This window comes from Salmo salar, chromosome 01 (assembly GCF_965601325.2).
Source record: "Salmo salar chromosome 01, fSalSal1, whole genome shotgun sequence".
Classification (NCBI taxonomy): Eukaryota; Metazoa; Chordata; class Actinopteri; order Salmoniformes; family Salmonidae; genus Salmo; species Salmo salar.
In genome coordinates, this window is record NC_138291.1 from 8,986,311 (window position 1) to 9,001,170 (window position 14,860).

A 14,860-nucleotide genomic window follows, 5' to 3' on the forward strand; every position below is an offset into this window, starting at 1 on the left:
TTTATCAATGAAGAGCATACTTCTCCAGCGTGCCAGCGGCCATCGAAGGTGAGTATTTGCCCACTGAAGTCAGTTACGACGCCATACTGCAGTCAGGTCAAGACCCTGGTGAGGACGACAAGCACGCAGATGAGCTTCCCTGAGACTCTTTCTGACAGTTTGTGCAGAAGTTCTTCAAACCCACAGATTCATCAGCTGTCCCGGTGGCTGGTCTCAGACGATCCCGCAGGTGAAGAAACCGGATTTGGAGGTCCTTGGCTGGCGTGGTTACATGTGGTCTCCGTTTGTGAGGACGGTATCATGTACTGCCAAATTCTCTAAGACGACATTGGAGGAGGCTTACGGTAGAGAAATTAACATTACATTCTCTGGCAACAGCTCTGATGCACATTCCTGGAGTCAGCATGCCAATTGTACACTCCCTGAAAACTTGAGACATCTATGGCATTGTGTTGCATATTTTAGAGTGACCTTTTATTGTCCCCAGCATAAGGTACACCTATGTAATGACCATGCTGCTTAATCAGCTTATTGATATATCACACCTGTCAGGTGGTTGGATTATCTTAGCAAAGGAGAAATGCTCACTAACAGGGATGGAAACACATTTCTGCACACAATTTGAGCAAATAATATTTTTGTGCTTATGGAAAATGTCTGGGATCTTTTAGTTCAGCTCATGAAACATGGGACCAACACTTTACATGTTGCGTTTTATATTTTTGTTCAGTGTATTTTTCTCCATGCAGGGACATTATGCTTTTCAAAAAGGTGCAGGTTGATTGAGGACACCAAGGTTAACACACTATTGTAACGTTTCTGAACGATTCTCTTCATAACATTGTTGTGTTGCTGTTTGTTGCGACTTGGCTGCCTGACAAACTTTTCATTTTTTACTTTTAATAACCGTTTAATTAAAACTCTGCATTTAACACATTTACAAACATCTTAGTTTTTTTCTCGCTCAACTTTCTTCATTCAACTTTCCACCCAAGAGCTCAACTCATTCAACACTCTCTATAGAACTACTGAAGGAAAGTCTTTACTTCCAGCGTGTGAGTGTGACTCCAACTGTTGGCCAGTACATGCTGTAACTGTATGTTTTGTATCCCCCACGACTACAGACACTGGGGACACACCCGACTAAGCTCTGAGAGGCTAAACCAAACGCTAACATGCAGCCGTGCCAGCAAGAAACAGCCAGCGACCTGCCACTGACAACTGACCCAGCCATCACCCGCCCCCCTTTTAAAGAACTGATTGGGTCACTACTTGACACCAACAAACGCCCCACAATATCTGGACCTCTGCCCACACTAAATCGTGGCATTGAACGGTTCAGCAGACTTTTAGCCCTCCATTACTGGCTATGAGACTATTGCAGCTCTGTGGGTGTAACATTTATTGACAATTTTGATACCTTCTGGAAACAATGTTGGAATTATAAAGAGGATGGGATCCACCCAAATCATTTGGGTTCCTGGATCCTTTCATAGCATTGTAAGGCTGCGTTGACACAATGACTTATCAATGACCCAAGCCCAGCTCAGCTAATCCCTACCATTGTGTCGCTGAGTTGGCATAATGCTTAAGCAAATGTACATTATCCCAGGGGCGTTGGAAGACAATGTAAGTAACCTAATTTATGTCCCTCTTACTGCCCTGAATGGATCTGCTGATCCTACAGCTATTGTATGCAGCCTATGAATCAGTTATACTGTTAGCACTGAGGTGGTGTATCCTAGCAGGAAGTCCACTGTGTGCAGCTCACCCTGCACTAACATAAATAACCTGAGCATGTCTACCTCTGCTAAGCTTCCCAGTAAAGCAAGTAAAACTATCAAGAATCCCAGAAAAGGGTTTAAAAATAGCTCACGTTAACATATGTAGCTTAAGAAACAAGGTTCATGAAATCAATAATTTGCTAGTAACAGATGACTTTCATATTCTGACAATCTCTGAAACTCACTTTGATAACACCTTTGATGATACTGTCACACCCTGATCTGTTTCACTTGTCTTTGTGCTTGTCTCCACCCTCCTCCAGTTGTTGCCCATCTTCCCATTATCCTGTGTATTTATACCTGTGTTCTCTGTTTGTCTGTTGCCAGTCGTCTTGTCTGGTCAGGTCTTACCAGCTTGCTTTTCCGTCTTCCTTTTTATCAAGTTCTATTTACTAGTTTTCCCGGTTCTGACTATTCTGCCTGCCCTGACCCCGAGCCTGCCTGCTGTCCTGTACCTGCCTGACTCTGACCTGATCACAAACCCCTGCCTGTAATCGACCTGCCCTTTGTCTGCCCGTGTTTACAATAAATCATCTGAGAACTGTACTATCCGCCTCCTGTGTCTGTATCTGGGTCATATCCTGAGTCGTGATACAGTGGTAGCAATACATGGTTATAAAATCTACAGAAAAGACAGAACTGCCAAAGGTGGAGATGTGGCTGTTTATATTCAGAACCACATTCCTGTAAAGCTTAGAGAGGATCTAGTGTTAAATACTGTTGAAGTAATATGGCTACAGGTTAATCTGCCTCACCTAAAGCCCATTCTGGTAGGAAGCTGCAATAGACCACCAATTGCTTACAGTCAGTACCTGGATAACATGTGTGAAATGCTTGATAATGTATGTGATATCAACAGAGAAGTATATTTTCTGGGAGATTTAAATATTGACTGGCTATCATCAGGCTGCCCACTCAAGAGAAAGCTACAAACTGTAACTAGTGCCTGCAACCTGGTACAGGTTAACAATCAATCTACCAGGGTAGTTACAAACAGCACAGGAATGAAATAATCAACATGTATTGATCACATCTTTACTAATGCTGCAGAAATTTGTTTGAAAGCAGTATCCAAATCCATCGGATGTAATGATGCCAATATAGTAGCCACATCTAGGAAAACCAAAGACCCAAAGGCTGGGCCTTACATAGTGTATAAGAGGTCCTACAAGAAGTTTTGTAGCGATTCAAATGTTGTTGGTCAGTGTGTAATGAGGAGCAACCGGACGCTGCACTTGACACATTTATGAAATTGCTTATCCCAGTTACTAATAAGCATACATCCATTAAGAAAATGACTGTAAACACTGTTAAATACCTGTGTATTGATGAGAAATTGAAAAACTGTATGGTTGAGAGGAATGAGGAAAAATAAATGGCAGATATGTCTGGCTGTACAACCGATTGGCAAACGTACTGCAAATTAAGAATCATGTGACTAAACTGAATAAAAATAACATGAAACTACACAATGAAACCAATATATATATATTGTAATTTAACTAGTCAAGTCAGTTAAGAACAAATTCTTATTTACAAGGATGTCCTACCGGGGAACAGTGGGTTAGCTGCCTTATTCACTGGCTCCAGGTAATCTACAAGACCCTGCTAGGTAAAGTTCCCCCTTATCTCAGCTCGCTGGTCACCATAGCAGCACCCACCTGTAGCACGCGCTCCAGCAGGTATATCCCTCTGATCACCCCCAAAGCCAATTCCTCCTTCGGCCGCCTCTCCTTCCAGTTCTCTGCTGCCAATGACTGGAACGAACTACAAAAATCTCTAAAACTGGAAACACTTATCTCCCTCACTAGCTTTAAGCACCAGCTGTCAGAGCAGCTCACAGATTACTGCACCTGTTCATAGCCCATCTATAATTTAGCCCAAACAACTACCTCTTCCCCTACTATATTTATTTATTTATTTAGCTCCTTTGCACCCCATTATTTCTATTTCTACTTTGCACTTTCTTCCACTGCAAATCTACCATTCCAGTGTTTTACTTGCTATATTGTATTTACTTCACCAGCAAGGCCTTTTTTGCCTTTACCTCCCTTATCTCACCTCATTTGCTCACTTTGTATATAGACTTATTTTTCTACTATATTATTGACTGTATGTTTGTTTTTCTCCATGTGTAACTCTGTGTTGTTGTATGTGTCAAACTGCTTGCTTTATCTTGGCCAGGTCTCAATTGTAAATGAGAACTTGTTCTCAACTTGCCTACCTGATTAAATAAAGGTGAAATAAATACATAAATAAAAACATTCAGGGGCAGAATGAAAGACCTTGTCAGCTCAGGGATTTGATCCAGCAACCTTTTGGTTACTGGCCCAACGCTGTAACCACTATTCTACCTGCTGCCCCAAAGATACATGACACAAAAAAATGATAGAAAAAAAGCTTTGAAGCAACTTAAATTACATTTTGGGCAAAAAGGCAAACTCTGCTCCATCATTAATTGAATCGGATGGCTCATTCATCACAAAATCCACTAATATTGCCAACTATTATAATTATTTTTTTCATTGGCAAGATTAGCAAATTTAGGCATGACATGCCAGCAACAAACGCTTACATTACACATCCAAGTATATCTGACCAAATTATAAAAGACAAGCATTGTAATTTTGAATCCCGTAAAGTAAGTGTGGAACAGGTGAAAAAGTATTGCTGTCTATCAATAATGACATGCCACCGGGGTCTGACAACTTGGATGTAAAATTACTCAGGATAATAGCTAATTATATTGCCACTCCTATTTGCCATATCTTCAATTTAAGCCTACTAGAAAGTGTGTGCCCTCAGGCCTGGAGGGAAGCTAAAGTCTTCCCCCTACCTAAGGATAGTAAAGCCCCCTTTACTGGCTCAAATAGCCAACCAATCAGCCTGTTACCAACCCTTTGGAAACTTTTTGGAAAAATTGTGTTTGACCAGATACAATGCTATTTACAGTAAAGAAAATTACAACAAACTATCAGCATGCTTATAGGGAAGGACATTCAACAAGCAGAGCACTTACACAAATTACTGATGATTGGATGAGAGAAACGGATGATAAAAAGATTGTGAGGGATGTTTAGTTAAACTTCAGTGCAGCTTTTGGCATTATCGATCATAGTCTGTTGCTGGAAAAACATATGTGTTATGGCTTTATGTGGATAAAGAGTTACCGGTCTAATAGAACATGGAGGGTGTCATGTAATGGAGAGTCTCCAACATAATCTAGGTAGAATCATGAATTCCCCAAGGCAGCACCTAGGCCCCTTACTTTTTGCAATCTTTACTAACGACTGAGTAAAGCCAGTGTGTCTCTGTATACGGATGACTCAACACTATACACGACAGCTACCGAAATGACTGCAACACCTTTGTTATTTATTTTACCTTTATTTAACTAGGCAAGTCAGTTAAGAACAAATTCTTATTTTCAATGACAGCCTAGGAACAGTGGGTTAACTGCGTTGTTCAGGGGCAGAATGACAGATTTTTACCTTGTCAGCTCAGGGATTTGATCTTGCAACCTTTTGGTTAGTGGTCCAACGCTCTAACCACTAGGCTACCTGCCACCCCCCCTTAACAAAGAGCTGCAATTAGTTTCAGAATGGGTGGTGTCATGACGTTGGCCTGTGGGTAGGTTTATGACCCCCCATAAAAACCTTTCTCCCTTCCCTCTCTCTCTTGACTCTACAGAAGGACTCTTGAAGAAGCCTTTGTTAAACATATAGGGTCTGGGAACATCAAAAGGTGGGGGGAAAGGAACCATATTTCGGTAATCCAACCAGTTGAGAATATGCGTTGGTACTTAATGAATATGAGGTCAGTTCGGTTGTCATCTGAGACATTCTTATTAATGGTAGGATGACAAACTGTATCGTGGAAAGTCTACACATTATAGTTATCAGATTCACATGGAATTGTTGTGCAATTTAAATGTTTAAATATGAAACTATTTGTGAAAAGATGAAATGTAATTTTAACTTCCAAATGAGAGAATTGGGTTTTCATGAGTGAACTATGCCAAACTCAGTGTCCCCGCCCCTGTGAAGAGACATTGGTTATAAACAATGAAACACTCCCTTCTCTCCCTTCCTATATAAAGCCCTTTACAAAAATGTAACTTCCTGTTCCGAGGACGCGAGGCCTGCAGCCTCACGTTAAAAGGGCGAATAACTTGCTGTTCCGGGTACATAAGGGCGACGGTCCGACGGGCAACGGTCTACTTTTGTCACACCTCGACTACTGTTCAGTTGTGTGGTCAGGTAGCACAAAGAGGGACTTAGGAAAATTGCAATTGGCAGTATAGCTGGCCCTTGGATGTACACAGAGAGCTAACATTAATAATATGCATGTTAATCTCTCCTGGCTCAGTGTAGAGGAGCTGTCTGTTTGAACTACTGGCACACAGCTCGGACACCCATGCATACCCCACAAGACATGCCACCAGAGGTCTCTTCACAGTCCCCAAGTCCAGAACAGACTATGGGAGGCGCAGAGTACTACATAGGGCCATGACTACACGGAACTCTATTCCACATCAAGTAACTCATGCAAGCAGTGAAATTAGATTTAAAAAACAGATACAAATACGCCTTATGGAACAGCGGGGACTGTGAAGCAACACAAACATAGGCACAGACACAAGCATAGAAACACACGATAACATACGCACTATACACAGTGTTGTGGATATGTGGTAGTAGAGTAGGGGCCTGAGGGCACATACTTAAAATGTTGTGAAATCTGTTGTGAATGTCTTGTAATGTTTAAAAAATGTTATAACTGCCTTAATTTTACTGGACCCTAGGAAGAGTATCTGATGCCTTGGCAGCAGTTAATGGGGATCCATAATAAATCCAAATACAACTCAAACTGTAACGTTTAAAGTCACATTGCTCAATGCTCTGGCCACATCTGCAGTGACCGAGGGTTAGCTCAATGTTTGTGTTCATGTCAGAAAAAGTTGTATACATTATTTACTTCCTGATTTACCTTCAACCTGACAAATGTGTTACTTTATATTACATTGACTAATTATATTACTTTGACATTACATTCACTATTAATAATGCTTTATGACATCACATTCACTAATAATAATGCTTTATGACATTACATTCACTATTAGTAGTGCTTTATGACATTACATTCACTATTAGTAGTGCTTTATGACATTACATTCACTATTAGTAGTGCTTTATGACATTACATTCACTATTAATAATGCTTTATGACATCACATTCACTATTAGTAATGCTTTATGACATTACATTCACTATTAATAATGCTTTATGACATTACATTCACTATTAGTAGTGCTTTATGACATCACATTCACTATTAATAATGCTTTATGACATCACATTCACTATTAATAATGCTTTATGACATCACATTCACTATTAATAATGCTTTATGACATCACATTCACTATTAATAATGCTTTATGACATTACATTCACTATTAATAATGCTTTATGACATCACATTCACTATTAATAATGCTTTATGACATCACATTCACTATTAATAATGCTTTATGACATCACATTCACTATTAATAATGCTTTATGACATTACATTCACTATTAATAGTGCTTTATGACATTACATTCACTATTAGTAGTGCTTTATGACATCACATTCACTATTAATAATGCTTTATGACATCACATTCACTATTAATAATGCTTTATGACATCACATTCACTATTAATAATGCTTTATGACATCACATTCACTATTAATAATGCTTTATGACATCACATTCACTATTAATAATGCTTTATGACATTACATTCACTATTAATAATGCTTTATGACATCACATTCACTATTAATAATGCTTTATGACATCACATTCACTATTAATAATGCTTTATGACATCACATTCACTATTAATAATGCTTTATGACATTACATTCACTATTAATAATGCTTTATGACATCACATTCACTATTAATAATGCTTTATGACATTACATTCACTATTAATAATGCTTTATGACATCACATTCACTATTAATAATGCTTTATGACATTACATTCACTATTAATAATGCTTTATGACATCACATTCACTATTAATAATGCTTTATGACATCACATTCACTATTAATAATGCTTTATGACATCACATTCACTATTAGTAGTGCTTTATGACATTACATTCACTATTAGTAGTGCTTTATGACATTACATTCACTATTAGTAGTGCTTTATGACATCACATTCACTATTAATAATGCTTTATGACATCACATTCACTATTAATAATGCTTTATGACATCACATTCACTATTAATAATGCTTTATGACATCACATTCACTATTAATAATGCTTTATGACATTACATTCACTATTAATAATGCTTTATGACATTACATTCACTATTAATAGTGCTTTATGACATTACATTCACTATTAATAGTGCTTTATGACATTACATTTACTATTAGTAGTGCTTTATGACATTACATTTACTATTAGTAGTGCTTTATGACATTACATTTACTATTAATAATGCTTTATGACATCACATTCACTATTAATAATGCTTTATGACATTACATTCACTATTAATAATGCTTTATGACATCACATTCACTATTAATAATGCTTTATGACATTACATTCACTATTAATAATGCTTTATGACATCACATTCACTATTAATAATGCTTTATGACATTACATTCACTATTAATAATGCTTTATGACATCACATTCACTATTAATAATGCTTTATGACATTACATTTACTATTAATAATGCTTTATGACATCACATTCACTATTAATAATGCTTTATGACATTACATTCACTATTAGTAGTGCTTTATGACATTACATTTACTATTAGTAGTGCTTTATGACATTACATTCACTATTAATAGTGCTTTATGACATCACATTCACTATTAATAATGCTTTATGACATTACATTCACTATTAATAATGCTTTATGACATCACATTCACTATTAATAATGCTTTATGGCATTACATTTACTATTAGTAGTGCTTTATGACATTACATTCACTATTAGTAGTGCTTTATGACATTACATTCACTATTAATAATGCTTTGACATCACATTCACTATTAGTAGTGCTTTATGACATCACATTCACTATTAATAATGCTTTATGACATTACATTCACTATTAGTAGTGCTTTATGACATCACATTCACTATTAATAATGCTTTGACATCACATTCACTATTAATAATGCTTTGACATCACATTCACTAATTAGTAATGCTTTATGACATTACATTCACTATTAATAATGCTTTCTTCCTTCCCCTCCTCTAATCCCAGTTCCCTCCTTTACTGAGCGCCTGCTATACCCTTATCTAATAACCAGGAAGGAAGAATAAGGAAGGAGAACGAGATACCAATCTCTAGCTTCCTGGGATACACAAACACATGCACACTCACATGCACTCGCACACAAACACACACACACTTGCACTCGCGCGCACACACACACTCACAAGAAATGACACCAGACTGATTCCTTGACCTTTCTTTTCAGGATGTGAAAGGATGAGACTAATATCAGCAATATGGGATTCCCTCATATTGCTCAATGCGTCCAGTCATTTCAGATCTGCAAAGGAGGAGTCAATAAGAGGCCATTAGGATAGGGATCAGTGATGGGCTTGGAATGGATTCAGCATTAGGATAGGGATCAGTGATGGGCTTGGAATGGATTCGGCATTAGGATAGGGATCAGTGATGGGCTTGGAATGGATTCGGCATTAGGATAGGGATCAGTGATGGGCTTGGAATGGATTCAGCATTAGGATAGGGATCAGTGATGGGCTTGGAATGGATTCGGCATTAGGATAGGGATCAGTGATGGGCTTGGAATGGATTCAGCATTAGGATAGGGATCAGTGATGGGCTTTGAATGGATTCAGCATTAGGATAGGGATCAGTGATGGGCTTGGAATGGATTCAGCATTAGGATAGGGATCAGTGATGGGCTTGGAATGGATTCAGCATTAGGATAGGGATCAGTGATGGGCTTGGAATGGATTCAGCATTAGGATAGGGATCAGTGATGGGCTTGGAATGGATTCAGCATTAGGATAGGGATCAGTGATGGGCTTGGAATGGATTCAGCATTAGGATAGGGATCAGTGATGGGCTTGGAATGGATTCAGCATTAGGATAGGGATCAGTGATGGGCTTGGAATGGATTCAGCATTAGGATAGGGATCAGTGATGGGCTTGGAATGGATTCAGCATTAGGATAGGGATCAGTGATGGGCTTGGAATGGATTCAGCATTAGGATAGGGATCAGTGATGGGCTTGGAATGGATTCAGCATTAGGATAGGGATCAGTGATGGGCTTGGAATGGATTCAGCATTAGGATAGGGATCAGTGATGGGCTTGGAATGGATTCAGCATTAGGATAGGGATCAGTGATGGGCTTGGAATGGATTCAGCATTAGGATAGGGATCAGTGATGGGCTTGGAATGGATTCAGCATTAGGATAGGGATCAGTGATGGGCTTGGAATGGATTCAGCATTAGGATAGGGATCAGTGATGGATCCAGGGTCCTATTCATTAGTGCACACCATTTAAAAAACATTGCAAAATGTCTTCGCAAACAAAACATGAAAATTAGCATTTCTTATTGGACAAATTCAGTTAGTCCCTCCCTGTTCCAGTCTGTTTTCTTCCTTTTGGTACCCAGCAAATGCGACCCAGTTATCTAACACTTTCAACCTGCAGTCATGTAATGATGACCATCGTATTTCCAGAGTCTAAAGGTGCCTCATGCCATACAGGACAGAGTGTTCTGCCAGGATTCCATTCCAACATATGTCAGGTCATAAACATGACTTAGAGCTTGATAGAAACTGTGATGTGAAACATGTTCTATCTGGAAACCTGTTATGAAGCATCATAACACTGGAACCTCAGTTGAATGATGAGTTGTAACTAAAACATATTGTGATTAAAGATAGAAGGGGAGTGTCTTAGAATTATCATTCAAACTGGTTGACAAAAAAAACTAAGTCTGAAAAGAGTGGGACTTATCTGGACAGGGTGAGACTTTAGGAAACATACAGTAGTGTGTGATCCATTATTTTAAACTTTCTGGAAATGATTCAGAAAAATAAATCATCCAATCATCATAATAAGAAACATTTAGGGGGTGGGACAACAACAAGGAATAAGAAAAACAGGAAGTGGAAAATCGAGCAGCCCCAAAATATCCTGTGGGCTGCTGGGTAACAAAAGGGCTATCCACTTCCTGATGTGGGATTTTGGCCATCACCTCCGTTCATCGAGGGAAGGAAGTCATTGTGGATGACAATAGCTTGGAGAGGATACCCAGCCTGGATACACACACACACACACACACACATGCACGCACACACGTGCGCATGCACACACACACACACACACACACACACACACACACCACACACACACACAGTGAAGGAAGGATCTATTTTTACTACTGTAGCACATTGATTGAAATTTTAAAGTCTGTGTGCTGTGTCTCACCACATTAAGTAGATTGTATAAATAACTTAATTTCTTTCTCTCACCTTCTGTTTCTGTCTAAAGGGGTATGCCTTCTCCCAGGGTGCACCACACATGAAATGAGGTGACACTGCACACTCTTAAAAGCCCAGTGCAGTCAAAAGTGTGATTTTCTTGTTTTATACTACCACACTATGAGGTTGGAATAATACTGTGAAATTGTGAAAATGATGATAATGTCCTTTTAGTATAAGAGCTGTTTGGAAAGACCTACCTGAAATTTCAGCCTGTTTTGGTGGGATGGAGTTTTGACCTGTGTGATGACATCACCAGGTGGAAAATTAGTTAAAGATGCACTCCAGGATCTTAACCTCAATAAATGTGTAACATATAGTACGAATTGGATTCGTGACGTAGTACACACAAAAAACAGGGACTAGTTGTGGCCACTTTCAAAACAGCTGGCTGAAATCATACAAAAGTTTGAGAGTGTAGGCCTCCTGAGTGGTGCAGTGGTCTAAGGCACTGCATCGCAGTGCTAGCTGTGCCACTAGAGATTCTGGGTTCGAGTCCAGGCTCTGTCTCAGCCGGCCGCGACCGGGAGACCCATGGGGCGGCGCACAATTGGCCCAGTGTCGTCCGGGTTAGGGGAGGATTTGGCCGACAGGGATGTCCTTGTCCCATCGCGCTCTAGTGACTCCTGTGTCAGGCCGGGTGCAGTGCACGCTGACACGGTCACCAGGTGTACGGTGTTTCCTCCGACACATTGGTGCGGCTGGCTTCTGGGTTAAGTGGGCATTGTGTCAAGAAGCAGTGCGGCTTGGTTGGATTGTGTTTCAGAGTCCATACGGGAGTTGCAGCTATGAGACAAGACTGTAACTACCAACTGGATACCACAAAATAGGGGATAAAAAAAGGGGTAAAGAAAAGAAAATTAAAAGAAAAATAATGGTTTTAGAGTGCATCTTTAATAGACCAATAAGAATGAAAATTAAAAACCTCTCTGCCAATAACAGCTACTTTTCAGTTTTCCCCCTCCCCACTCAGACCACTCCCAGAGAATCCTAGCTAAATTCTTGAGTGAGAAATTGCTCTTTTCTAAGAAGCTATTTTTGTGTCTTCTTGACTATTTTAATTGAAAACAATAACAGAAAGGTGCTTAATTATTACCCAGAAAGGATTTGATATTGAGATAAAAACGGCTGCATTGGACCTTTAAAGCAACACTATTAGGACACAGGGCTACATTCAGTAGCCAAACGTTATCGAACATTGCAGATAGAAATGCCACAAACAGTCAATGGGATGCTTTGATGTGCATACATGTCAGGCATGTTTGTTCCACATAGAAATATGCTATCTGAACGTTCCAAAAGGTTGTGTCCCGCTGAACGCTCCCCAAGACGGAGAGGGCGAAAGATTTCCTGTGAAAACACGATGTTAGGAAACGGAATTCCCCACCGTACCTCTCCCCTATCTTAGGGACACGTTCTGAATGTCTCCATGTTGCTAATGACTTACTGTAACACGTCTACCTGCACTCGTCCCTCCTTTTAAAATTCACCTCTGTTTTTAGGTGATACAATGCACGGAAACCGACAGAGACCCTCCAGTTGAGTGTGATGTTCTAAAGCTGTCTATCATAGGACATGATGCCAGTTCCTCAGTCATTATCAGTGACAGTCATGATGTTTAGGGCAGCTCTAACCTTTTCGAAAGTGGGCTAACCACAAATTGCTCATCAAATTCAGGACATTGCTAGACTTCAGTGATCGAGACAGTTCATAGTATTTATCATAGACTCCCTTTGCAACGTTAAAGAAACAATAAGGAGTTACACAAAAACAGATTGCCTGAGGGGCCATCTTGACCACCTTTGTGTGCAGCACCACTTTGAACTACAATCCAACTCGGTGTACTGAAGCACATTTCAGGGAATCCAATCAATCCCAATGTTTTCACACACAGAGAGAGATTATCCCTTTAGCTCTGGGCTCAGTTCATTCCTCTGGCACTTTCAGGCTTCTTGTGTGTTGTGTGGAATCTATAATAATTTGTCATCCAAAAGAAAGGAGGACCAAGGCACTCTTCATATAATGAATTAAAATGCCTTTATTTGTGTTCAACAGAAACAAGGTTTTAAAAATCCGACGCGTTTCGGCTGCATGGCCTTCGTCAGGGAGTAATTAATTAAATGAAGAGTGCCTTGGTCCTCCTTTCTTTTTGATGACCAATTCACCCATTTTACCAAAGAGCACCTTCTGTCTACCAACATTTACTATTGTGTACCTTAGTAGCACATCCCTTCCTCCTCTTCCTATAATAATTTGCTTTAGGTTTCTAGCTCACTGTCCGTTTAAACGCAAGTCCTTGGCTTGAAGCACCATTGTATTTATATTAAATGAATGCGTGAATAAAATTAAAGGATTTCACTATCAGACAATTCAGGTGACGTACTGATTTAATCAAAGCAGCAAATGTTCTAAAACAGAATTTTGTGAAAAAGCAGGAGTGATGCTTTTTGCTACGTCAGTTCCAAATTATTTTCCAAATTTGTTAGTAAAGGTAAATTAATTTGTCCACAGCTCAAACTACCATATAGCTTACAGAAATCATACCAACCATGTCATATATTCCAAAAATAAGCAAAAAACGTAATCCCAACAGTTAGACAGTTAAAAAACCCCAGCAAAAAACGTAATCCCAACAGTTAGACAGTTAAAAAAACTAAAGGAATGCCAGTTGATAGTTCCTGAATCGGTTTTTGACTTTCTCCAGTTCAACTATTCGTAACGGCCAATTACAACAGCAAAACTCTAAAGTCCCAATGGCAGCAGGTCCTTAATACATGGAGACAGAGGATCCATATTGTCACATATCAAATACAAAAACACACATAAACACTCAGACAGGCAGTCAGACAGACAGACAGGACACACACACAGTCAGGACACACCCACAGTCAGGACACACAGACAGGACACTGACAGACAGAGAGGACACACACACACACCCTCCAAATAACAGCTATACATGCAATAGTTTTCGCATGACTTTCAAATGTTCTCTCTCTTTCTCTCTCGCAGAATAAGCGTGCTGATCTAGTCAGCTTACCACATGGAACTCTGACTCCCTCTTCTTCTCTCCACTGTCTTCTCTAAACCAGAGTGCAACAGGATTCAGAGGGGCTCATCTGATCTGATCATAGTCGAGGCCCCCAGGCAAATGAGGGTAATTCTCTCACTGCGGCAGGCAGGAGACATTCACCAGATCCACACACATCCCACAATCCCTCCCTCCTCCTCTAACAGGGTCACTACCCCTCCCAGCACTCACTCACACACACACACACACACACACACACACACACACACACACACACTCACACTCACACACACACAGACACACAGGGTCGCTCCTCCCAGCAGGCTTGACGGCTAACACACTCTGCCTGGAGGATACAGTTAGTTCAGAGATAAGTTAACATACTGTATTAGAACACATTCAGACATAACATACTGTATTAGAACACATTCAGACATAACATAGTGTATTAGAACA

At 39.7% G+C, this 14,860-nt stretch overlaps 1 protein-coding gene across 1 annotated transcript in view; it reads right to left on the bottom strand.

The window, feature by feature from the left end:
* LOC106607246 (hippocalcin-like protein 1) overlaps positions 1-14,562 on the bottom strand; it is a 28,745-nt gene extending 14,183 nt beyond the window's left edge. The window contains exon 1 of the mRNA XM_014204061.3: positions 14,414-14,562. The gene's annotated coding sequence lies outside the window, so the exon portion shown is untranslated. The remainder of the gene's footprint in view (positions 1-14,413) is intronic.
* Positions 14,563-14,860: the final 298 nt, after the last annotated feature.